Source organism: Hippopotamus amphibius, chromosome 10 (genome assembly GCF_030028045.1).
Source record: "Hippopotamus amphibius kiboko isolate mHipAmp2 chromosome 10, mHipAmp2.hap2, whole genome shotgun sequence".
NCBI lineage: Eukaryota > Metazoa > Chordata > Mammalia > Artiodactyla > Hippopotamidae > Hippopotamus > Hippopotamus amphibius.
In genome coordinates, this window is record NC_080195.1 from 43,069,017 (window position 1) to 43,095,751 (window position 26,735).

Consider the following 26,735-nt stretch of genomic DNA (forward strand, 5'->3'; position numbering starts at 1 on the left):
GCCTGAAAAGCAGCGTGAGGGTGGCACTCTGGGGGAGACGTTCTGGCAGGTAATCCAGACACACAGAAGCAGAAGGGAAGAAATTGTTGTAAGTTGTTAGGAAGTTGAGGGGAAGAGCTTCCCTTAACGGGAGAACACAGATCAAAATCAGCATTATTGCAAAGCAAATCCATAAACGTTAGTAGCATATGCATCTGTTTACTCAGTTTGTCAAAACTGCATTGGTAAGAGTCTTCTTGAAGTTGAAGCACTTTGGGAAAGCCTCAGCCTAACTATCTGTTAGACACTTAAAGAGGCAAGGTTAAAGATCGCATGACAAGGGGTTGCGAAGGAAGCTTAATCAAGTGGCTCTCATGTAACCGTCAGCATGGCTGACCAATTATCCCAAGGCATACCTGCATTTCAGAAACTTTGTACCCTTTCTAGAATATCGACAGGTGTGCCATGTATCCATCCTGTGTAATTGGAGAAGCTTCTCCCCCATTTCACAATGTTTTCTCTGTAATTTCCATACCAGATATACGACTGAAATAGTCCTCCTTGAGTTGCCTTAAGGGCCCCGCAACTAATCCAAAGTTAACAAACTATTTCAAAACACCTGGTCCAATAAGCTCATCAGTCCTTTGAAGAGAATTCTTCTTTCTTCTCCAAAGTGAGAAGAGATCTTAAAAGCAAATCGAGATCCCTTAAAGGCAGGACAGTTCACATACCATGGTATTGAAAGCAGCATTCCAAGTAAACGTGTTCTCTTGGCAGAGGGGAACCCAATCCAGCCTTGAAAAAAACGTATGTTTAATAACAGTATCCATTTCCCGAAGTGGAGTTTCGTTTCAGCCCAATGATGCATCAAATGTTGGTTTTTGGCTCAACACATTTATCCCACCTTCCTACTCTATCCTGAAATGTGTTCCTTTTCATGAGTTTCTTAGCTTTAATTACATATTTCGATTACAATCCTCAAGTCCTTAACACCTTCACTTAGTGAAAACCAAGAAGCAAGCAATTGTCAGCTGGATGGCATACCAGCATTTCTGATTGCAAACGGATGCTTTTGAGACCTTCTGCTAAGTAGGCAAAGGTAGGGAATCTTAGATGTGCCCAGCATCCAATGTTCCAATCCTCTATCCTCTTTGAAATGACCCGGAGAGTCAAGGAATGCTTGCCACTTAGCTTGGTGAAGTTTCATGCTACCCAAATCTAGAGAGGCCATTTAGAAAGACTTCAAGTGTCATCATTTCAACTTATGGTCCTTGCTGTCAAATTGGCAACAGATATAAGGTCTCTTTGGATCTCTAAGAAACCTAGGGACCGCAGAAGGTTTACACTTCAGAATGCAAGAAGCTTAAGGCAGCTCCCATACCAGATATCAGTTCAGTACTAGCTATTTTCCAGATCATCAGGACCTGAAATCCATGGAGGCCAATTCTCTCCAGAGGAGGAAGTATTGAATTGGTAAGTGCTTCCCTTTCAGTGAAATAGAGCTCATTTACACATCAACTCGGCAGTTGATGTCAATTGCCTAATCCCTAAAAGTGGCCCAAATCTGGAGAATGCACCTGAAAGGGGTGCGTTGGGGAAGCACATTTGAGTTTCCCAGAGCCACAACACTTTCACACAAAACAAACGCAAAAGTACATGCAAAAAAGAAACTCTCAGTCCTGAGGACCAAAGCAAAGGGTGAGGATGAACAGCATCCTCAGTGTTTTCGAACTACGTTCCCTCATTTTAACAACAAAACGACAAACAACATGCAAATTGAAAGATAGGGAATCAGGACCACAGTTGTCATGCCTACTGACCTGGGAAGCAGAAAGAGCCAAAAAGGAAAAAGCAAAGAAATTAGGAAAAGTTCAATTTGCTTCATGAACTTCCACATGTCTCCTGGAAATATGCTCGTTTTCTCAGGGTCACAATGATGAAAACCAAAAGGATTTCACTGAGCAAACTTTCTCTAACTGAATATTTTACATAGGCTGGTTTTGGAGGTATGAAAATGATTCATTTGATGCCATGTTTCACCAGAATCTGTAGAATATGCTGGCCATGCAATGTAAAAAAAAAAAAAAATACTTGCTTGTACCTTAGCGGACTACAAGATGGACTAGAGCTCTGCTGATCACAGCAGGTGTTATCCAATAGCAGAGAGACAAACGCAATGCCAAAAGGTCTCTCAGGATCGCAGTTCCCATGCACCAAAGGGGAGATTCCTACCCATTGGAAAGGGAATATGTCAACCAATGTTCCACCACAGCTGAAACACAACGCAGGAGGGAACGATACCTAGTGTGATCATATGCAGCTCCGTTACTGACCAAAGACGTCTCAAGTACTCAATGCAAGTGCTGTTTCACACACCTACAATGTACCAATCACAAACAGGATCCCACAAACCAAAGCACAGACTGCCGTGATTAACACCACATTGACACACACAAACACATGAAGAACAAATAAACACTCCAATCACAAAGACAGAAAGCCAGAGAAGGCATTTTGTCAACTTCCACTTCCACTCCCACATGGAGGCCCCCAGTTCTCAAGAGGGAATGGACTCAGAGGGGCTCACATCCGCTAAGGGGAGCAGCCCAGTTGGAGTAGACCTATTTCCCAGCCTGTGCAAGCTGGAGCGACTTACCCCCAAATGGCATGAACTGTATACCGTTGCTCTGGACATGTCTCCAAGACAATCAGCCTCGTGCTGTAGGGCAGCCCCTGCCTATCAGGGAGAATCCCTGCCAGTATCCTGGAGCCAAATGTACTCTGGCATGTGCTGGGAACTATAAATGGCGACGCCCCTGATCGAGATCAACACACCATGGGCACACACCTCCTGGCTGGCTCGCTATAATTGGTAACCAAAGGCCAGGATGTGTGCCCGACGCACAGTGAGGCCAAGCAACAGCAAAACATTGGACTTTGGAGCCGAGAAATATTTGTTGTTGAGACATTCAAGGAAATGGGTGGCTTATGCCGGGTAATCCCCAACCTTGAAAGCTTTTAGCAAAGCCCTCTTAGAGGTAAGGTGATGGAGGGGTGTGGCTGTTCATTGAAAACTTCTCCCTGTCAGATCCTTTGTTCTTGAGGACAGGTCATAGTCAGGTCTCAATGTTCCTATCAATCTCCAGCAAACAAAGGTCACTCTCTGGGTGATAAGAAAGGGCAAGTTCCCAAGGCACAAGACTCACCCTCTGAGGTCCAGACCCACCTAAGAGAAAGGGGTCCCTGGGAGGGGTGGTGGTCCTCCTGCCATGGAGGGTTTGTCCAGGAGCTGGTCTGGGTCCTCCCATCCGTGCCCATGCCTCACAGAGGAGGCAGCTCTGCCTTGGTGGCTCCCTCAGGGCCAGGTCCCAGACCCTTGCTAGCTGTCATCACTGAGGGAGCCGGGTGCACATGACCCAACAGGTCTTAATGCTCCTCAGGCCACCCAAACAGTGGCAGTCAGGTACCCCAGACTGTAAGCCATACCCTTAGGGTCACAGTGGCGGTGTGTGGTAGAGGTTCAACACTGCCTCAAGGCCTGGTCTGGGCCAGTGGGCATTCATGGCCTTGGCTCTGGAGCCCTGCAGGACACACCCCCAGCCTGTTCTCTGGGCCCCCCATCACACCAGCAGGCCCAAGGCCGTGTGAGCAGAAGAATGCTGGGGAGAAGGCTGGCACTTGCCTCTTACCTCACGCTCCAGGTCTGAAGGGGCAGCACTCCACTGACTGCTGCCTAACAAAGGGCCGTCACTAAAGATGGCTGACAGACAGTGGCTTGCTTGGGGCAGGGGCACACTACACTGCCCACCAATGGCTGAGCAGGGTGGTCACAGTGGCATTAGTGGTCTCCTGGTAACCATTGCCTGGTAACGGGGCAGTGGGTCACAGTGCACAGCAAGGGCTGCCTGGGAAGGGCTGCATTCAGCTGGCTATGGTACAATTCCCCCTTTTCTTTGGTCCTCTGCAACCCTGAGGAGAATATGTGGGTATGATTTGGATAGAGTGGTTAATCATAAACTCAGCAGCGGATCTCTGTTTTAGGGGACTTGCTTGCAACCTCCATTCCTGGTTCATCTTTTCCCAAGTCTTTCAGGGAATGGGGTGACCACCACTCTAGCTACGTCCTGCTGCAGGAAAGCAAAGCCCTACAGTGCATTCTGAGTTGGAAGCAATGCCACGTTGCAAGTCTTGATCCCAGTCTTATATAAACTTGTATACGGAATCCAGGAGAATAAGCCTGAAAAGCAGCGTGAGGGTGGCACTCTGGGGGAGACGTTCTGGCAGGTAATCCAGACACACAGAAGCAGAAGGGAAGAAATTGTTGTAAGTTGTTAGGAAGTTGAGGGGAAGAGCTTCCCTTAACGGGAGAACACAGATCAAAATCAGCATTATTGCAAAGCAAATCCATAAACGTCAGTAGCATATGCATCTGTTTACTCAGTTTGTCAAAACTGCATTGGTAAGAGTCTTCTTGAAGTTGAAGCACTTTGGGAAAGCCTCAGCCTAACTATCTGTTAGACACTTAAAGAGGCAAGGTTAAAGATCGCATGACAAGGGGTTGCGAAGGAAGCTTAATCAAGTGGCTCTCATGTAACCGTCAGCATGGCTGACCAATTATCCCAAGGCATACCTGCATTTCAGAAACTTTGTACCCTTTCTAGAATATTGACAGGTGTGCCATGTATCCATCCTGTGTAATTGGAGAAGCTTCTCCCCCATTTCACAATGTTTTCTCTGTAATTTCCATACCAGATATACGACTGAAATAGTCCTCCTTGAGTTGCCTTAAGGGCCCCGCAACTAATCCAAAGTTAACAAACTATTTCAAAACACCTGGTCCAATAAGCTCATCAGTCCTTTGAAGAGAATTCTTCTTTCTTCTCCAAAGTGAGAAGAGATCTTAAAAGCAAATCGAGATCCCTTAAAGGCAGGACAGTTCACATACCATGGTATTGAAAGCAGCATTCCAAGTAAACGTGTTCTCTTGGCAGAGGGGAACCCAATCCAGCCTTGAAAAAAACGTATTTTTAATAACAGTATCCATTTCCCGAAGTGGAGTTTCGTTTCAGCCCAATGATGCATCAAATGTTGGTTTTTGGCTCAACACATTTATCCCACCTTCCTACTCTATCCTGAAATGTGTTCCTTTTCATGAGTTTCTTAGCTTTAATTACATATTTCGATTACAATCCTCAAGTCCTTAACACCTTCACTTAGTGAAAACCAAGAAGCAAGCAATTGTCAGCTGGATGCCATACCAGCATTTCTGATTGCAAACGGATGCTTTTGAGACCTTCTGCTAAGTAGGCAAAGGTAGGGAATCTTAGATGTGCCCAGCATCCAATGTTCCAATCCTCTATCCTCTTTGAAATGACCCGGAGAGTCAAGGAATGCTTGCCACTTACCTTGGTGAAGTTTCATGCTACCCAAATCTAGAGAGGCCATTTAGAAAGACTTCAAGTGTCATCATTTCAACTTATGGTCCTTGCTGTCAAATTGGCAACAGATATAAGGTCTCTTTGGATCTCTAAGAAACCTAGGGACCGCAGAAGGTTTATACTTCAGAATGCAAGAAGCTTAAGGCAGCTCCCATACCAGATATCAGTTCAGTACTAGCTATTTGCCAGATCATCAGGACCTGAAATCCATGGAGGCCAATTCTCTCCAGAGGAGGAAGTATTGAATTGGTAAGTGCTTCCCTTTCAGTGAAATAGAGCTCATTTACACATCAACTCGGCAGTTGATGTCAATTGCCTAATCCCTAAAAGTGGCCCAAATCTGGAGAATGCACCTGAAAGGGGTGCGTTGGGGAAGCACATTTGAGTTTCCCAGAGCCACAACACTTTCACACAAAACAAACGCAAAAGTACATGCAAAAAAGAAACTCTCAGTCCTGAGGACCAAAGCAAAGGGTGAGGATGAACAGCATCCTCAGTGTTTTCGAACTACGTTCCCTCATTTTAACAACAAAACGACAAACAACATGCAAATTGAAAGATAGGGAATCAGGACCACAGTTGTCATGCCTACTGACCTGGGAAGCAGAAAGAGCCAAAAAGGAAAAAGCAAAGAAATTAGGAAAAGTTCAATTTGCTTCATGAACTTCCACATGTCTCCTGGAAATATGCTCGTTTTCTCAGGGTCACAATGATGAAAACCAAAAGGATTTCACTGAGCAAACTTTCTCTAACTGAATATTTTACATAGGCTGGTTTTGGAGGTATGAAAATGATTCATTTGATGCCATGTTTCACCAGAATCTGTAGAATATGCTGGCCATGCAATGTAAAAAAAAAAAAAAAATACTTGCTTGTACCTTAGCGGACTACAAGATGGACTAGAGCTCTGCTGATCACAGCAGGTGTTATCCAATAGCAGAGAGACAAACGCAATGCCAAAAAGTCTCTCAGGATCGCAGTTCCCATGCACCAAAGGGGAGATTCCTACCCATTGGAAAGGGAATATGTCAACCAATGTTCCACCACAGCTGAAACACAACGCAGGAGGGAACGATACCTAGTGTGATCATATGCAGCTCCGTTACTGACCAAAGACGTCTCAAGTACTCAATGCAAGTGCTGTTTCACACACCTACAATGTACCAATCACAAACAGGATCCCACAAACCAAAGCACAGACTGCCGTGATTAACACCACATTGACACACACAAACACATGAAGAACAAATAAACACTCCAATCACAAAGACAGAAAGCCAGAGAAGGCATTTTGTCAACTTCCACTTCCACTCCCACATGGAGGCCCCCAGTTCTCAAGAGGGAATGGACTCAGAGGGGCTCACATCCGCTAAGGGGAGCAGCCCAGTTGGAGTAGACCTATTTCCCAGCCTGTGCAAGCTGGAGCGACTTACCCCCAAATGACATGAACTGTATACCGTTGCTCTGGACATGTCTCCAAGACAAGCAGCCTCGTGCTGTAGGGCAGCCACTGCCTATCAGGGAGAATCCCTGCCAGTATCCTGGAGCCAAATGTACTCTGGCATGTGCTGGGAACTATAAATGGCGACGCCCCTGATCGAGATCAACACACCATGGACACACACCTCCTGGCTGGCTCGCTATAATTGGTAACCAAAGGCCAGGATGTGTGCCCGACGCACAGTGAGGCCAAGCAACAGCAAAACATTGGACTTTGGATCCGAGAAATATTTGTTGTTGAGACATTCAAGGAAATGGGTGGCTTATGCCGGGTAATCCCCAACCTTGAAAGCTTTTAGCAAAGCCCTCTTAGAGGTAAGGTGATGGAGGGGTGTGGCTGTTCATTGAAAACTTCTCCCTGTCAGATCCTTTGTTCTTGAGGACAGGTCATAGTCAGGTCTCAATGTTCCTATCAATCTCCAGCAAACAAAGGTCACTCTCTGGGTGATAAGAAAGGGCAAGTTCCCAAGGCACAAGACTCACCCTCTGAGGTCCAGACCCACCTAAGAGAAAGGGGTCCCTGGGAGGGGTGGTGGTCCTCCTGCCATGGAGGGTTTGTCCAGGAGCTGGTCTGGGTCCTCCCACCCATGCCCATGCCTCACAGAGGAGGCAGCTCTGCCTTGGTGGCTCCCTCAGGGCCAGGTCCAAGACCCTTGCTAGCTGTCATCACTGAGGGAGCCGGGTGCACATGACCCAACAGGTCTTAATGCTCCTCAGGCCACCCAAACAGTGGCGGTCAGGTACCCCAGACTGTAAGCCATACCCTTAGGGTCACAGTGGCGGTGTGTGGTAGAGGTTCAACACTGCCTCAAGGCCTGGTCTGGGCCAGTGGGCATTCATGGCCTTGGCTCTGGAGCCCTGCAGGACACACCCCCAGCCTGTTCTCTGGGCCCCCATCACACCAGCTGGCCCAAGGCCGTGTGAGCAGAAGAATGCTGGGGAGAAGGCTGGCACTTGCCTCTTACCTCACGCTCCAGGTCTGAAGGGGCAGCACTCCACTGACTGCTGCCTAAAAAAGGGCCCCCACTAAAGATGGCTGACAGACAGTGGCTTGCTTGGGGCAGGGGCCCACTACACTGCCCACCAATGGCTGAGCAGGGTGGTCACAGTGGCATTAGTGGTCTCCTGGTAACCATTGCCTGGTAACGGGGCAGTGGGTCACAGTGCACAGCAAGGGCTGCCTGGGAAGGGCTGCATTCAGCTGGCTATGGTACAATTCCCCCTTTTCTTTGGTCCTCTGCAACCCTGAGGAGAATATGTGGGTATGATTTGGATAGAGTGGTTAATCATAAACTCCGCAGCGGATCTCTGTTTTAGGGGACTTGCTTTCAACCTCCATTCCTGGTTCATCTTTTCCCAAGTCTTTCAGGGAAAGGGGTGACCACCACTCTAGCTACGTCCTGCTGCAGGAAAGCAAAGCCCTACAGTGCATTCTGAGTTGGAAGCAATGCCACGTTGCAAGTCTTGATCCAAGTCTTATATAAACTTGTATACGGAATCCAGGAGAATAAGCCTGAAAAGCAGCGTGAGGGTGGCACTCTGGGGGAGACGTTCTGGCAGGTAATCCAGACACACAGAAGCAGAAGGGAAGAAATTGTTGTAAGTTGTTAGGAAGTTGAGGGGAAGAGCTTCCCTTAACGGGAGAACACAGATCAAAATCAGCATTATTGCAAAGCAAATCCATAAACGTCAGTAGCATATGCATCTGTTTACTCAGTTTGTCAAAACTGCATTGGTAAGAGTCTTCTTGAAGTTGAAGCACTTTGGGAAAGCCTCAGCCTAACTATCTGTTAGACACTTAAAGAGGCAAGGTTAAAGATCGCATGACAAGGGGTTGCGAAGGAAGCTTAATCAAGTGGCTCTCATGTAACCGTCAGCATGGCTGACCAATTATCCCAAGGCATACCTGCATTTCAGAAACTTTGTACCCTTTCTAGAATATTGACAGGTGTGCCATGTATCCATCCTGTGTAATTGGAGAAGCTTCTCCCCCATTTCACAATGTTTTCTCTGTAATTTCCATACCAGATATACGACTGAAATAGTCCTCCTTGAGTTGCCTTAAGGGCCCCGCAACTAATCCAAAGTTAACAAACTATTTCAAAACACCTGGTCCAATAAGCTCATCAGTCCTTTGAAGAGAATTCTTCTTTCTTCTCCAAAGTGAGAAGAGATCTTAAAAGCAAATCGAGATCCCTTAAAGGCAGGACAGTTCACATACCATGGTATTGAAAGCAGCATTCCAAGTAAACGTGTTCTCTTGGCAGAGGGGAACCCAATCCAGCCTTGAAAAAAACGTATTTTTAATAACAGTATCCATTTCCCGAAGTGGAGTTTCGTTTCAGCCCAATGATGCATCAAATGTTGGTTTTTGGCTCAACACATTTATCCCACCTTCCTACTCTATCCTGAAATGTGTTCCTTTTCATGAGTTTCTTAGCTTTAATTACATATTTCGATTACAATCCTCAAGTCCTTAACACCTTCACTTAGTGAAAACCAAGAAGCAAGCAATTGTCAGCTGGATGCCATACCAGCATTTCTGATTGCAAACGGATGCTTTTGAGACCTTCTGCTAAGTAGGCAAAGGTAGGGAATCTTAGATGTGCCCAGCATCCAATGTTCCAATCCTCTATCCTCTTTGAAATGACCCGGAGAGTCAAGGAATGCTTGCCACTTACCTTGGTGAAGTTTCATGCTACCCAAATCTAGAGAGGCCATTTAGAAAGACTTCAAGTGTCATCATTTCAACTTATGGTCCTTGCTGTCAAATTGGCAACAGATATAAGGTCTCTTTGGATCTCTAAGAAACCTAGGGACCGCAGAAGGTTTATACTTCAGAATGCAAGAAGCTTAAGGCAGCTCCCATACCAGATATCAGTTCAGTACTAGCTATTTGCCAGATCATCAGGACCTGAAATCCATGGAGGCCAATTCTCTCAAGAGGAGGAAGTATTGAATTGGTAAGTGCTTCCCTTTCAGTGAAATAGAGCTCATTTACACATCAACTCGGCAGTTGATGTCAATTGCCTAATCCCTAAAAGTGGCCCAAATCTGGAGAATGCACCTGAAAGGGGTGCGTTGGGGAAGCACATTTGAGTTTCCCAGAGCCACAACACTTTCACACAAAACAAACGCAAAAGTACATGCAAAAAAGAAACTCTCAGTCCTGAGGACCAAAGCAAAGGGTGAGGATGAACAGCATCCTCAGTGTTTTCGAACTACGTTCCCTCATTTTAACAACAAAACGACAAACAACATGCAAATTGAAAGATAGGGAATCAGGACCACAGTTGTCATGCCTACTGACCTGGGAAGCAGAAAGAGCCAAAAAGGAAAAAGCAAAGAAATTAGGAAAAGTTCAATTTGCTTCATGAACTTCCACATGTCTCCTGGAAATATGCTCGTTTTCTCAGGGTCACAATGATGAAAACCAAAAGGATTTCACTGAGCAAACTTTCTCTAACTGAATATTTTACATAGGCTGGTTTTGGAGGTATGAAAATGATTCATTTGATGCCATGTTTCACCAGAATCTGTAGAATATGCTGGCCATGCAATGTAAAAAAAAAAAAAAAAATACTTGCTTGTACCTTAGCGGACTACAAGATGGACTAGAGCTCTGCTGATCACAGCAGGTGTTATCCAATAGCAGAGAGACAAACGCAATGCCAAAAAGTCTCTCAGGATCGCAGTTCCCATGCACCAAAGGGGAGATTCCTACCCATTGGAAAGGGAATATGTCAACCAATGTTCCACCACAGCTGAAACACAACGCAGGAGGGAACGATACCTAGTGTGATCATATGCAGCTCCGTTACTGACCAAAGACGTCTCAAGTACTCAATGCAAGTGCTGTTTCACACACCTACAATGTACCAATCACAAACAGGATCCCCCAAACCAAAGCACAGACTGCCGTGATTAACACCACATTGACACACACAAACACATGAAGAACAAATAAACACTCCAATCACAAAGACAGAAAGCCAGAGAAGGCATTTTGTCAACTTCCACTTCCACTCCCACATGGAGGCCCCCAGTTCTCAAGAGGGAATGGACTCAGAGGGGCTCCCATCCGCTAAGGGGAGCAGCCCAGTTGGAGTAGACCTATTTCCCAGCCTGTGCAAGCTGGAGCGACTTACCCCCAAATGACATGAACTGTATACCGTTGCTCTGGACATGTCTCCAAGACAAGCAGCCTCGTGCTGTAGGGCAGCCACTGCCTATCAGGGAGAATCCCTGCCAGTATCCTGGAGCCAAATGTACTCTGGCATGTGCTGGGAACTATAAATGGCGACGCCCCTGATCGAGATCAACACACCATGGGCACACACCTCCTGGCTGGCTCGCTATAATTGGTAACCAAAGGCCAGGATGTGTGCCCGACGCACAGTGAGGCCAAGCAACAGCAAAACATTGGACTTTGGATCCGAGAAATATTTGTTGTTGAGACATTCAAGGAAATGGGTGGCTTATGCCGGGTAATCCCCAACCTTGAAAGCTTTTAGCAAAGCCCTCTTAGAGGTAAGGTGATGGAGGGGTGTGGCTGTTCATTGAAAACTTCTCCCTGTCAGATCCTTTGTTCTTGAGGACAGGTCATAGTCAGGTCTCAATGTTCCTATCAATCTCCAGCAAACAAAGGTCACTCTCTGGGTGATAAGAAAGGGCAAGTTCCCAAGGCACAAGACTCACCCTCTGAGGTCCAGACCCACCTAAGAGAAAGGGGTCCCTGGGAGGGGTGGTGGTCCTCCTGCCATGGAGGGTTTGTCCAGGAGCTGGTCTGGGTCCTCCCACCCATGCCCATGCCTCACAGAGGAGGCAGCTCTGCCTTGGTGGCTCCCTCAGGGCCAGGTCCAAGACCCTTGCTAGCTGTCATCACTGAGGGAGCCGGGTGCACATGACCCAACAGGTCTTAATGCTCCTCAGGCCACCCAAACAGTGGCGGTCAGGTACCCCAGACTGTAAGCCATACCCTTAGGGTCACAGTGGCGGTGTGTGGTAGAGGTTCAACACTGCCTCAAGGCCTGGTCTGGGCCAGTGGGCATTCATGGCCTTGGCTCTGGAGCCCTGCAGGACACACCCCCAGCCTGTTCTCTGGGCCCCCATCACACCAGCTGGCCCAAGGCCGTGTGAGCAGAAGAATGCTGGGGAGAAGGCTGGCACTTGCCTCTTACCTCACGCTCCAGGTCTGAAGGGGCAGCACTCCACTGACTGCTGCCTAAAAAAGGGCCCCCACTAAAGATGGCTGACAGACAGTGGCTTGCTTGGGGCAGGGGCCCACTACACTGCCCACCAATGGCTGAGCAGGGTGGTCACAGTGGCATTAGTGGTCTCCTGGTAACCATTGCCTGGTAACGGGGCAGTGGGTCACAGTGCACAGCAAGGGCTGCCTGGGAAGGGCTGCATTCAGCTGGCTATGGTACAATTCCCCCTTTTCTTTGGTCCTCTGCAACCCTGAGGAGAATATGTGGGTATGATTTGGATAGAGTGGTTAATCATAAACTCCGCAGCGGATCTCTGTTTTAGGGGACTTGCTTTCAACCTCCATTCCTGGTTCATCTTTTCCCAAGTCTTTCAGGGAAAGGGGTGACCACCACTCTAGCTACGTCCTGCTGCAGGAAAGCAAAGCCCTACAGTGCATTCTGAGTTGGAAGCAATGCCACGTTGCAAGTCTTGATCCAAGTCTTATATAAACTTGTATACGGAATCCAGGAGAATAAGCCTGAAAAGCAGCGTGAGGGTGGCACTCTGGGGGAGACGTTCTGGCAGGTAATCCAGACACACAGAAGCAGAAGGGAAGAAATTGTTGTAAGTTGTTAGGAAGTTGAGGGGAAGAGCTTCCCTTAACGGGAGAACACAGATCAAAATCAGCATTATTGCAAAGCAAATCCATAAACGTCAGTAGCATATGCATCTGTTTACTCAGTTTGTCAAAACTGCATTGGTAAGAGTCTTCTTGAAGTTGAAGCACTTTGGGAAAGCCTCAGCCTAACTATCTGTTAGACACTTAAAGAGGCAAGGTTAAAGATCGCATGACAAGGGGTTGCGAAGGAAGCTTAATCAAGTGGCTCTCATGTAACCGTCAGCATGGCTGACCAATTATCCCAAGGCATACCTGCATTTCAGAAACTTTGTACCCTTTCTAGAATATTGACAGGTGTGCCATGTATCCATCCTGTGTAATTGGAGAAGCTTCTCCCCCATTTCACAATGTTTTCTCTGTAATTTCCATACCAGATATACGACTGAAATAGTCCTCCTTGAGTTGCCTTAAGGGCCCCGCAACTAATCCAAAGTTAACAAACTATTTCAAAACACCTGGTCCAATAAGCTCATCAGTCCTTTGAAGAGAATTCTTCTTTCTTCTCCAAAGTGAGAAGAGATCTTAAAAGCAAATCGAGATCCCTTAAAGGCAGGACAGTTCACATACCATGGTATTGAAAGCAGCATTCCAAGTAAACGTGTTCTCTTGGCAGAGGGGAACCCAATCCAGCCTTGAAAAAAACGTATTTTTAATAACAGTATCCATTTCCCGAAGTGGAGTTTCGTTTCAGCCCAATGATGCATCAAATGTTGGTTTTTGGCTCAACACATTTATCCCACCTTCCTACTCTATCCTGAAATGTGTTCCTTTTCATGAGTTTCTTAGCTTTAATTACATATTTCGATTACAATCCTCAAGTCCTTAACACCTTCACTTAGTGAAAACCAAGAAGCAAGCAATTGTCAGCTGGATGCCATACCAGCATTTCTGATTGCAAACGGATGCTTTTGAGACCTTCTGCTAAGTAGGCAAAGGTAGGGAATCTTAGATGTGCCCAGCATCCAATGTTCCAATCCTCTATCCTCTTTGAAATGACCCGGAGAGTCAAGGAATGCTTGCCACTTACCTTGGTGAAGTTTCATGCTACCCAAATCTAGAGAGGCCATTTAGAAAGACTTCAAGTGTCATCATTTCAACTTATGGTCCTTGCTGTCAAATTGGCAACAGATATAAGGTCTCTTTGGATCTCTAAGAAACCTAGGGACCGCAGAAGGTTTATACTTCAGAATGCAAGAAGCTTAAGGCAGCTCCCATACCAGATATCAGTTCAGTACTAGCTATTTGCCAGATCATCAGGACCTGAAATCCATGGAGGCCAATTCTCTCAAGAGGAGGAAGTATTGAATTGGTAAGTGCTTCCCTTTCAGTGAAATAGAGCTCATTTACACATCAACTCGGCAGTTGATGTCAATTGCCTAATCCCTAAAAGTGGCCCAAATCTGGAGAATGCACCTGAAAGGGGTGCGTTGGGGAAGCACATTTGAGTTTCCCAGAGCCACAACACTTTCACACAAAACAAACGCAAAAGTACATGCAAAAAAGAAACTCTCAGTCCTGAGGACCAAAGCAAAGGGTGAGGATGAACAGCATCCTCAGTGTTTTCGAACTACGTTCCCTCATTTTAACAACAAAACGACAAACAACATGCAAATTGAAAGATAGGGAATCACGACCACAGTTGTCATGCCTACTGACCTGGGAAGCAGAAAGAGCCAAAAAGGAAAAAGCAAAGAAATTAGGAAAAGTTCAATTTGCTTCATGAACTTCCACATGTCTCCTGGAAATATGCTCGTTTTCTCAGGGTCACAATGATGAAAACCAAAAGGATTTCACTGAGCAAACTTTCTCTAACTGAATATTTTACATAGGCTGGTTTTGGAGGTATGAAAATGATTCATTTGATGCCATGTTTCACCAGAATCTGTAGAATATGCTGGCCATGCAATGTAAAAAAAAAAAAAAATACTTGCTTGTACCTTAGCGGACTACAAGATGGACTAGAGCTCTGCTGATCACAGCAGGTGTTATCCAATAGCAGAGAGACAAATGCAATGCCAAAAGGTCTCTCAGGATCGCAGTTCCCATGCACCAAAGGGGAGATTCCTACCCATTGGAAAGGGAATATGTCAACCAATGTTCCACCACAGCTGAAACACAACGCAGGAGGGAACGATACCTAGTGTGATCATATGCAGCTCCGTTACTGACCAAAGACGTCTCAAGTACTCAATGCAAGTGCTGTTTCACACACCTACAATGTACCAATCACAAACAGGATCCCACAAACCAAAGCACAGACTGCCGTGATTAACACCACATTGACACACACAAACACATGAAGAACAAATAAACACTCCAATCACAAAGACAGAAAGCCAGAGAAGGCATTTTGTCAACTTCCACTTCCACTCCCACATGGAGGCCCCCAGTTCTCAAGAGGGAATGGACTCAGAGGGGCTCACATCCGCTAAGGGGAGCAGCCCAGTTGGAGTAGACCTATTTCCCAGCCTGTGCAAGCTGGAGCGACTTACCCCCAAATGGCATGAACTGTATACCGTTGCTCTGGACATGTCTCCAAGACAAGCAGCCTCGTGCTGTAGGGCAGCCCCTGCCTATCAGGGAGAATCCCTGCCAGTATCCTGGAGCCAAATGTACTCTGGCATGTGCTGGGAACTATAAATGGCGACGCCCCTGATCGAGATCAACACACCATGGGCACACACCTCCTGGCTGGCTCGCTATAATTGGTAACCAAAGGCCAGGATGTGTGCCCGACGCACAGTGAGGCCAAGCAACAGCAAAACATTGGACTTTGGAGCCGAGAAATATTTGTTGTTGAGACATTCAAGGAAATGGGTGGCTTATGCCGGGTAATCCCCAACCTTGAAAGCTTTCAGCAAAGCCCTCTTAGAGGTAAGGTGATGGAGGGGTGTGGCTGTTCATTGAAAACTTCTCCCTGTCAGATCCTTTGTTCTTGAGGACAGGTCATAGTCAGGTCTCAATGTTCCTATCAATCTCCAGCAAACAAAGGTCACTCTCTGGGTGATAAGAAAGGGCAAGTTCCCAAGGCACAAGGCTCACCCTCTGAGGTCCAGACCCACCTAAGAGAAAGGGGTCCCTGGGAGGGGTGGTGGTCCTCCTGCCATGGAGGGTTTGTCCAGGAGCTGGTCTGGGTCCTCCCACCCGTGCCCATGCCTCACAGAGGAGGCAGCTCTGCCTTGGTGGCTCCCTCAGGGCCAGGTCCAAGACCCTTGCTAGCTGTCATCACTGAGGGAGCCGGGTGCACATGACCCAACAGGTCTTAATGCTCCTCAGGCCACCCAAACAGTGGCGGTCAGGTACCCCAGACTGTAAGCCATACCCTTAGGGTCACAGTGGCGGTGTGTGGTAGAGGTTCAACACTGCCTCAAGGCCTGGTCTGGGCCAGTGGGCATTCATGGCCTTGGCTCTGGAGCCCTGCAGGACACACCCCCAGCCTGTTCTCTGGGCCCCCCATCACACCAGCAGGCCCAAGGCCGTGTGAGCAGAAGAATGCTGGGGAGAAGGCTGGCACTTGCCTCTTACCTCACGCTCCAGGTCTGAAGGGGCAGCACTCCACTGACTGCTGCCTAACAAAGGGCCCCCACTAAAGATGGCTGACAGACAGTGGCTTGCTTGGGGCAGGGGCCCACTACACTGCCCACCAATGGCTGAGCAGGGTGGTCACAGTGGCATTAGTGGTCTCCTGGTAACCATTGCCTGGTAACGGGGCAGTGGGTCACAGTGCACAGCAAGGGCTGCCTGGGAAGGGCTGCATTCAGCTGGCTATGGTACAATTCCCCCTTTTCTTTGGTCCTCTGCAACCCTGAGGAGAATATGTGGGTATGATTTGGATAGAGTGGTTAATCATAAACTCCGCAGCGGATCTCTGTTTTAGGGGACTTGCTTTCAACCTCCATTCCTGGTTCATCTTTTCCCAAGTCTTTCAGGGAAAGGGGTGACCACCACTCTAGCTACGTCCTGCTGCAGGAAAGCAAAGCCCTACAGTGCATTCTGAGTTGGAAGCAATGCCACGTTGCAAGTCTTGATCCAAGTCTTATATAAACTTGTATACGGAATCCAGGAGAATAAGCCTGAAAAGCAGCGTGAGGGTGGCACTCTGGGGGAGACGTTCTGGCAGGTAATCCAGACACACAGAAGCAGAAGGGAAGAAATTGTTGTAAGTTGTTAGGAAGTTGAGGGGAAGAGCTTCCCTTAACGGGAGAACACAGATCAAAATCAGCATTATTGCAAAGCAAATCCATAAACGTTAGTAGCATATGCATCTGTTTACTCAGTTTGTCAAAACTGCCTTGGTAAGAGTCTTCTTGAAGTTGAAGCACTTTGGGAAAGCCTCAGCCTAACTATCTGTTAGACACTTAAAGAGGCAAGGTTAAAGATCGCATGACAAGGGGTTGCGAAGGAAGCTTAATCAAGTGGCTCTCATGTAACCGTCAGCATGGCTGACCAATTATCCCAAGGCATAACTGCATTTCAGAAACTTTGTACCCTTTCTAGAATATCGACAGGTGTGCCATGTATCCATGCTGTGTAATTGGAGAAGCTTCTCCCCCATTTCACAATGTTTTCTCTGTAATTTCCATACCAGATATACGACTGAAATAGTCCTCCTTGAGTTGCCTTAAGGGCCCCGCAACTAATCCAAAGTTAACAAACTATTTCAAAACACCTGGTCCAATAAGCTCATCAGTCCTTTGAAGAGAATTCTTCTTTCTTCTCCAAAGTGAGAAGAGATCTTAAAAGCAAATCGAGATCCCTTAAAGGCAGGACAGTTCACATACCATGGTATTGAAAGCAGCATTCCAAGTAAACGTGTTCTCTTGGCAGAGGGGAACCCAATCCAGCCTTGAAAAAAACGTATTTTTAATAACAGTATCCATTTCCCGAAGTGGAGTTTCGTTTCAGCCCAATGATGCATCAAATGTTGGTTTTTGGCTCAACACATTTATCCCACCTTCCTACTCTATCCTGAAATGTGTTCCTTTTCATGAGTTTCTTAGCTTTAATTACATATTTCGATTACAATCCTCAAGTCCTTAACACCTTCACTTAGTGAAAACCAAGAAGCAAGCAATTGTCAGCTGGATGCCATACCAGCATTTCTGATTGCAAACGGATGCTTTTGAGACCTTCTGCTAAGTAGACAAAGGTAGGGAATCTTAGATGTGACCAGCATCCAATGTTCCACTCCTCTATCCTCTTTGAAATGACCCGGAGAGTCAAGGAATGCTTGCCACTTACCTTGGTGAAGTTTCATGCTACCCAAATCTAGAGAGGCCATTTAGAAAGACTTCAAGTGTCATCATTTCAACTTATGGTCCTTGCTGTCAAATTGGCAACAGATATAAGGTCTCTTTGGATCTCTAAGAAACCTAGGGACCGCAGAAGGTTTATACTTCAGAATGCAAGAAGCTTAAGGCAGCTCCCATACCAGATATCAGTTCAGTACTAGCTATTTTCCAGATCATCAGGACCTGAAATCCATGGAGGCCAATTCTCTCAAGAGGAGGAAGTATTGAATTGGTAAGTGCTTCCCTTTCAGTGAAATAGAGCTCATTTACACATCAACTCGGCAGTTGATGTCAATTGCCTAATCCCTAAAAGTGGCCCAAATCTGGAGAATGCACCTGAAAGGGGTGCGTTGGGGAAGCACATTTGAGTTTCCCAGAGCCACAACACTTTCACACAAAACAAACGCAAAAGTACATGCAAAAAAGAAACTCTCAGTCCTGAGGACCAAAGCAAAGGGTGAGGATGAACAGCATCCTCAGTGTTTTCGAACTACGTTCCCTCATTTTAACAACAAAACGACAAACAACATGCAAATTGAAAGATAGGGAATCAGGACCACAGTTGTCATGCCTACTGACCTGGGAAGCAGAAAGAGCCAAAAAGGAAAAAGCAAAGAAATTAGGAAAAGTTCAATTTGCTTCATGAACTTCCACATGTCTCCTGGAAATATGCTCGTTTTCTCAGGGTCACAATGATGAAAACCAAAAGGATTTCACTGAGCAAACTTTCTCTAACTGAATATTTTACATAGGCTGGTTTTGGAGGTATGAAAATGATTCATTTGATGCCATGTTTCACCAGAATCTGTAGAATATGCTGGCCATGCAATGTAAAAAAAAAAAAAAAAAATACTAGCTTGTACCTTAGCGGACTACAAGATGGACTAGAGCTCTGCTGATCACAGCAGGTGTTATCCAATAGCAGAGAGACAAATGCAATGCCAAAAGGTCTCTCAGGATCGCAGTTCCCATGCACCAAAGGGGAGATTCCTACCCATTGGAAAGGGAATATGTCAACCAATGTTCCACCACAGCTGAAACACAACGCAGGAGGGAACGATACCTAGTGTGATCATATGCAGCTCCGTTACTGACCAAAGACGTCTCAAGTACTCAATGCAAGTGCTGTTTCACACACCTACAATGTACCAATCACAAACAGGATCCCACAAACCAAAGCACAGACTGCCGTGATTAACACCACATTGACACACACAAACACATGAAGAACAAATAAACACTCCAATCACAAAGACAGAAAGCCAGAGAAGGCATTTTGTCAACTTCCACTTCCACTCCCACATGGAGGCCCCCAGTTCTCAAGAGGGAATGGACTCAGAGGGGCTCACATCCGCTAAGGGGAGCAGCCCAGTTGGAGTAGACCTATTTCCCAGCCTGTGCAAGCTGGAGCGACTTACCCCCAAATGACATGAACTGTATACCGTTGCTCTGGACATGTCTCCAAGACAAGCAGCCTCGTGCTGTAGGGCAGCCACTGCCTATCAGGGAGAATCCCTGCCAGTATCCTGGAGCCAAATGTACTCTGGCATGTGCTGGGAACTATAAATGGCGACGCCCCTGATCGAGATCAACACACCATGGGCACAGACCTCCTGGCTGGCTCGCTATAATTGGTAACCAAAGGCCAGGATGTGTGCCCGACGCACAGTGAGGCCAAGCAACAGCAAAACATTGGACTTTGGAGCCGAGAAATATTTGTTGTTGAGACATTCAAGGAAATGGGTGGCTTATGCCGGGTAATCCCCAACCTTGAAAGATTTTAGCAAAGCCCTCTTAGAGGTAAGGTGATGGAGGGGTGTGGCTGTTCATTGAAAACTTCTCCCTGTCAGATCCTTTGTTCTTGAGGACAGGTCATAGTCAGGTCTCAATGTTCCTATCAATCTCCAGCAAACAAAGGTCACTCTCTGGGTGATAAGAAAGGGCAAGTTCCCAAGGCACAAGACTCACCCTCTGAGGTCCAGACCCACCTAAGAGAAAGGGGTCCCTGGGAGGGGTGGTGGTCCTCCTGCCATGGAGGGTTTGTCCAGGAGCTGGTCTGGGTCCTCCCACCCGTGCCCATGCCTCACAGAGGAGGCAGCTCTGCCTTGGTGGCTCCCTCAGGGCCAGGTCCAAGACCCTTGCTAGCTGTCATCACTGAGGGAGCCGGGTGCACATGACCCAACAGGTCTTAATGCTCCTCAGGCCACCCAAACAGTGGCGGTCAGGTACCCCAGACTGTAAGCCATACCCTTAGGGTCACAGTGGCGGTGTGTGGTAGAGGTTCAACACTGCCTCAAGGCCTGGTCTGGGCCAGTGGGCATTCATGGCCTTGGCTCTGGAGCCCTGCAGGACACACCCCCAGCCTGTTCTCTGGGCCCCCCATCACACCAGCAGGCCCAAGGCCGTGTGAGCAGAAGAATGCTGGGGAGAAGGCTGGCACTTGCCTCTTACCTCACGCTCCAGGTCTGAAGGGGCAGCACTCCACTGACTGCTGCCTAACAAAGGGCCCCCACTAAAGATGGCTGACAGACAGTGGCTTGCTTGGGGCAGGGGCCCACTACACTGCCCACCAATGGCTGAGCAGGGTGGTCACAGTGGCATTAGTGGTCTCCTGGTAACCATTGCCTGGTAACGGGGCAGTGGGTCACAGTGCACAGCAAGGGCTGCCTGGGAAGGGCTGCATTCAGCTGGCTATGGTACAATTCCCCCTTTTCTTTGGTCCTCTGCAACCCTGAGGAGAATATGTGGGTATGATTTGGATAGAGTGGTTAATCATAAACTCCGCAGCGGATCTCTGTTTTAGGGGACTTGCTTTCAACCTCCATTCCTGGTTCATCTTTTCCCAAGTCTTTCAGGGAAAGGGGTGACCACCACTTTAGCTACGTCCTGCTGCAGGAAAGCAAAGCCCTACAGTGCATTCTGAGTTGGAAGCAATGCCACGTTGCAAGTCTTGATCCAAGTCTTATATAAACTTGTATACGGAATCCAGGAGAATAAGCCTGAAAAGCAGCGTGAGGGTGGCACTCTGGGGGAGACGTTCTGGCAGGTAATCCAGACACACAGAAGCAGAAGGGAAGAAATTGTTGTAAGTTGTTAGGAAGTTGAGGGGAAGAGCTTCCCTTAACGGGAGAACACAGATCAAAATCAGCATTATTGCAAAGCAAATCCATAAACGTTAGTAGCATATGCATCTGTTTACTCAGTTTGTCAAAACTGCCTTGGTAAGAGTCTTCTTGAAGTTGAAGCACTTTGGGAAAGCCTCAGCCTAACTATCTGTTAGACACTTAAAGAGGCAAGGTTAAAGATCGCATGACAAGGGGTTGCGAAGGAAGCTTAATCAAGTGGCTCTCATGTAACCGTCAGCATGGCTGACCAATTATCCCAAGGCATAACTGCATTTCAGAAACTTTGTACCCTTTCTAGAATATCGACAGGTGTGCCATGTATCCATGCTGTGTAATTGGAGAAGCTTCTCCCCCATTTCACAATGTTTTCTCTGTAATTTCCATACCAGATATACGACTGAAATAGTCCTCCTTGAGTTGCCTTAAGGGCCCCGCAACTAATCCAAAGTTAACAAACTATTTCAAAACACCTGGTCCAATAAGCTCATCAGTCCTTTGAAGAGAATTCTTCTTTCTTCTCCAAAGTGAGAAGAGATCTTAAAAGCAAATCGAGATCCCTTAAAGGCAGGACAGTTCACATACCATGGTATTGAAAGCAGCATTCCAAGTAAACGTGTTCTCTTGGCAGAGGGGAACCCAATCCAGCCTTGAAAAAAACGTATTTTTAATAACAGTATCCATTTCCCGAAGTGGAGTTTCGTTTCAGCCCAATGATGCATCAAATGTTGGTTTTTGGCTCAACACATTTATCCCACCTTCCTACTCTATCCTGAAATGTGTTCCTTTTCATGAGTTTCTTAGCTTTAATTACATATTTCGATTACAATCCTCAAGTCCTTAACACCTTCACTTAGTGAAAACCAAGAAGCAAGCAATTGTCAGCTGGATGCCATACCAGCATTTCTGATTGCAAACGGATGCTTTTGAGACCTTCTGCTAAGTAGACAAAGGTAGGGAATCTTAGATGTGACCAGCATCCAATGTTCCACTCCTCTATCCTCTTTGAAATGACCCGGAGAGTCAAGGAATGCTTGCCACTTACCTTGGTGAAGTTTCATGCTACCCAAATCTAGAGAGGCCATTTAGAAAGACTTCAAGTGTCATCATTTCAACTTATGGTCCTTGCTGTCAAATTGGCAACAGATATAAGGTCTCTTTGGATCTCTAAGAAACCTAGGGACCGCAGAAGGTTTATACTTCAGAATGCAAGAAGCTTAAGGCAGCTCCCATACCAGATATCAGTTCAGTACTAGCTATTTTCCAGATCATCAGGACCTGAAATCCATGGAGGCCAATTCTCTCAAGAGGAGGAAGTATTGAATTGGTAAGTGCTTCCCTTTCAGTGAAATAGAGCTCATTTACACATCAACTCGGCAGTTGATGTCAATTGCCTAATCCCTAAAAGTGGCCCAAATCTGGAGAATGCACCTGAAAGGGGTGCGTTGGGGAAGCACATTTGAGTTTCCCAGAGCCACAACACTTTCACACAAAACAAACGCAAAAGTACATGCAAAAAAGAAACTCTCAGTCCTGAGGACCAAAGCAAAGGGTGAGGATGAACAGCATCCTCAGTGTTTTCGAACTACGTTCCCTCATTTTAACAACAAAACGACAAACAACATGCAAATTGAAAGATAGGGAATCACGACCACAGTTGTCATGCCTACTGACCTGGGAAGCAGAAAGAGCCAAAAAGGAAAAAGCAAAGAAATTAGGAAAAGTTCAATTTGCTTCATGAACTTCCACATGTCTCCTGGAAATATGCTCGTTTTCTCAGGGTCACAATGATGAAAACCAAAAGGATTTCACTGAGCAAACTTTCTCTAACTGAATATTTTACATAGGCTGGTTTTGGAGGTATGAAAATGATTCATTTGATGCCATGTTTCACCAGAATCTGTAGAATATGCTGGCCATGCAATGTAAAAAAAAAAAAAAAAAATACTAGCTTGTACCTTAGCGGACTACAAGATGGACTAGAGCTCTGCTGATCACAGCAGGTGTTATCCAATAGCAGAGAGACAAATGCAATGCCAAAAGGTCTCTCAGGATCGCAGTTCCCATGCACCAAAGGGGAGATTCCTACCCATTGGAAAGGGAATATGTCAACCAATGTTCCACCACAGCTGAAACACAACGCAGGAGGGAACGATACCTAGTGTGATCATATGCAGCTCCGTTACTGACCAAAGACGTCTCAAGTACTCAATGCAAGTGCTGTTTCACACACCTACAATGTACCAATCACAAACAGGATCCCACAAACCAAAGCACAGACTGCCGTGATTAACACCACATTGACACACACAAACACATGAAGAACAAATAAACACTCCAATCACAAAGACAGAAAGCCAGAGAAGGCATTTTGTCAACTTCCACTTCCACTCCCACATGGAGGCCCCCAGTTCTCAAGAGGGAATGGACTCAGAGGGGTTCACATCCGCTAAGGGGAGCAGCCCAGTTGGAGTAGACCTATTTCCCAGCCTGTGCAAGCTGGAGCGACTTACCCCCAAATGACATGAACTGTATACCGTTGCTCTGGACATGTCTCCAAGACAAGCAGCCTCGTGCTGTAGGGCAGCCACTGCCTATCAGGGAGAATCCCTGCCAGTATCCTGGAGCCAAATGTACTCTGGCATGTGCTGGGAACTATAAATGGCGACGCCCCTGATCGAGATCAACACACCATGGGCACAGACCTCCTGGCTGGCTCGCTATAATTGGTAACCAAAGGCCAGGATGTGTGCCCGACGCACAGTGAGGCCAAGCAACAGCAAAACATTGGACTTTGGAGCCGAGAAATATTTGTTGTTGAGACATTCAAGGAAATGGGTGGCTTATGCCGGGTAATCCCCAACCTTGAAAGATTTTAGCAAAGCCCTCTTAGAGGTAAGGTGATGGAGGGGTGTGGCTGTTCATTGAAAACTTCTCCCTGTCAGATCCTTTGTTCTTGAGGACAGGTCATAGTCAGGTCTCAATGTTCCTATCAATCTCCAGCAAACAAAGGTCACTCTCTGGGTGATAAGAAAGGGCAAGTTCCCAAGGCACAAGACTCACCCTCTGAGGTCCAGACCCACCTAAGAGAAAGGGGTCCCTGGGAGGGGTGGTGGTCCTCCTGCCATGGAGGGTTTGTCCAGGAGCTGGTCTGGGTCCTCCCACCCGTGCCCATGCCTCACAGAGGAGGCAGCTCTGCCTTGGTGGCTCCCTCAGGGCCAGGTCCAAGACCCTTGCTAGCTGTCATCACTGAGGGAGCCGGGTGCACATGACCCAACAGGTCTTAATGCTCCTCAGGCCACCCAAACAGTGGCGGTCAGGTACCCCAGACTGTAAGCCATACCCTTAGGGTCACAGTGGCGGTGTGTGGTAGAGGTTCAACACTGCCTCAAGGCCTGGTCTGGGCCAGTGGGCATTCATGGCCTTGGCTCTGGAGCCCTGCAGGACACACCCCCAGCCTGTTCTCTGGGCCCCCCATCACACCAGCAGGCCCAAGGCCGTGTGAGCAGAAGAATGCTGGGGAGAAGGCTGGCACTTGCCTCTTACCTCACGCTCCAGGTCTGAAGGGGCAGCACTCCACTGACTGCTGCCTAACAAAGGGCCCCCACTAAAGATGGCTGACAGACAGTGGCTTGCTTGGGGCAGGGGCACACTACACTGCCCACCAATGGCTGAGCAGGGTGGTCACAGTGGCATTAGTGGTCTCCTGGTAACCATTGCCTGGTAACGGGGCAGTGGGTCACAGTGCACAGCAAGGGCTGCCTGGGAAGGGCTGCATTCAGCTGGCTATGGTACAATTCCCCCTTTTCTTTGGTCCTCTGCAACCCTGAGGAGAATATGTGGGTATGATTTGGATAGAGTGGTTAATCATAAACTCAGCAGCGGATCTCTGTTTTAGGGGACTTGCTTGCAACCTCCATTCCTGGTTCATCTTTTCCCAAGTCTTTCAGGGAAAGGGGTGACCACCACTCTAGCTACGTCCTGCTGCAGGAAAGCAAAGCCCTACAGTGCATTCTGAGTTGGAAGCAATGCCACGTTGCAAGTCTTGATCCCAGTCTTATATAAACTTGTATACGGAATCCAGGAGAATAAGCCTGAAAAGCAGCGTGAGGGTGGCACTCTGGGGGAGACGTTCTGGCAGGGAATCCAGACACACAGAAGCAGAAGGGAAGAAATTGTTGTAAGTTGTTAGGAAGTTGAGGGGAAGAGCTTCCCTTAACGGGAGAACACAGATCAAAATCAGCATTATTGCAAAGCAAATCCATAAACGTTAGTAGCATATGCATCTGTTTACTCAGTTTGTCAAAACTGCATTGGTAAGAGTCTTCTTGAAGTTGAAGCACTTTGGGAAAGCCTCAGCCTAACTATCTGTTAGACACTTAAAGAGGCAAGGTTAAAGATCGCATGACAAGGGGTTGCGAAGGAAGCTTAATCAAGTGGCTCTCATGTAACCGTCAGCATGGCTGACCAATTATCCCAAGGCATACCTGCATTTCAGAAACTTTGTACCCTTTCTAGAATATCGACAGGTGTGCCATGTATCCATCCTGTGTAATTGGAGAAGCTTCTCCCCCATTTCACAATGTTTTCTCTGTAATTTCCATACCAGATATACGACTGAAATAGTCCTCCTTGAGTTGCCTTAAGGGCCCCGCAACTAATCCAAAGTTAACAAACTATTTCAAAACACCTGGTCCAATAAGCTCATCAGTCCTTTGAAGAGAATTCTTCTTTCTTCTCCAAAGTGAGAAGAGATCTTAAAAGCAAATCGAGATCCCTTAAAGGCAGGACAGTTCACATGCCATGGTATTGAAAGCAGCATTCCAAGTAAACGTGTTCTCTTGGCAGAGGGGAACCCAATCCAGCCTTGAAAAAAACGTATTTTTAATAACAGTATCCATTTCCCGAAGTGGAGTTTCGTTTCAGCCCAATGATGCATCAAATGTTGGTTTTTGGCTCAACACATTTATCCCACCTTCCTACTCTATCCTGAAATGTGTTCCTTTTCATGAGTTTCTTAGCTTTAATTACATATTTCGATTACAATCCTCAAGTCCTTAACACCTTCACTTAGTGAAAACCAAGAAGCAAGCAATTGTCAGCTGGATGCCATACCAGCATTTCTGATTGCAAACGGATGCTTTTGAGACCTTCTGCTAAGTAGACAAAGGTAGGGAATCTTAGATGTGCTCAGCATCCAATGTCCCAATCCTCTATCCTCTTTGAAATGACCCGGAGAGTCAAGGAATGCTTGCCACTTACCTTGGTGAAGTTTCATGCTACCCAAATCTAGAGAGGCCATTTAGAAAGACTTCAAGTGTCATCATTTCAACTTATGGTCCTTGCTGTCAAATTGGCAACAGATATAAGGTCTCTTTGGATCTCTAAGAAACCTAGGGACAGCAGAAGGTTTATACTTCAGAATGCAAGAAGCTTAAGGCAGCTCCCATACCAGATATCAGTTCAGTACTAGCTATTTTCCAGATCATCAGGACCTGAAATCCATGGAGGCCAATTCTCTCAAGAGGAGGAAGTA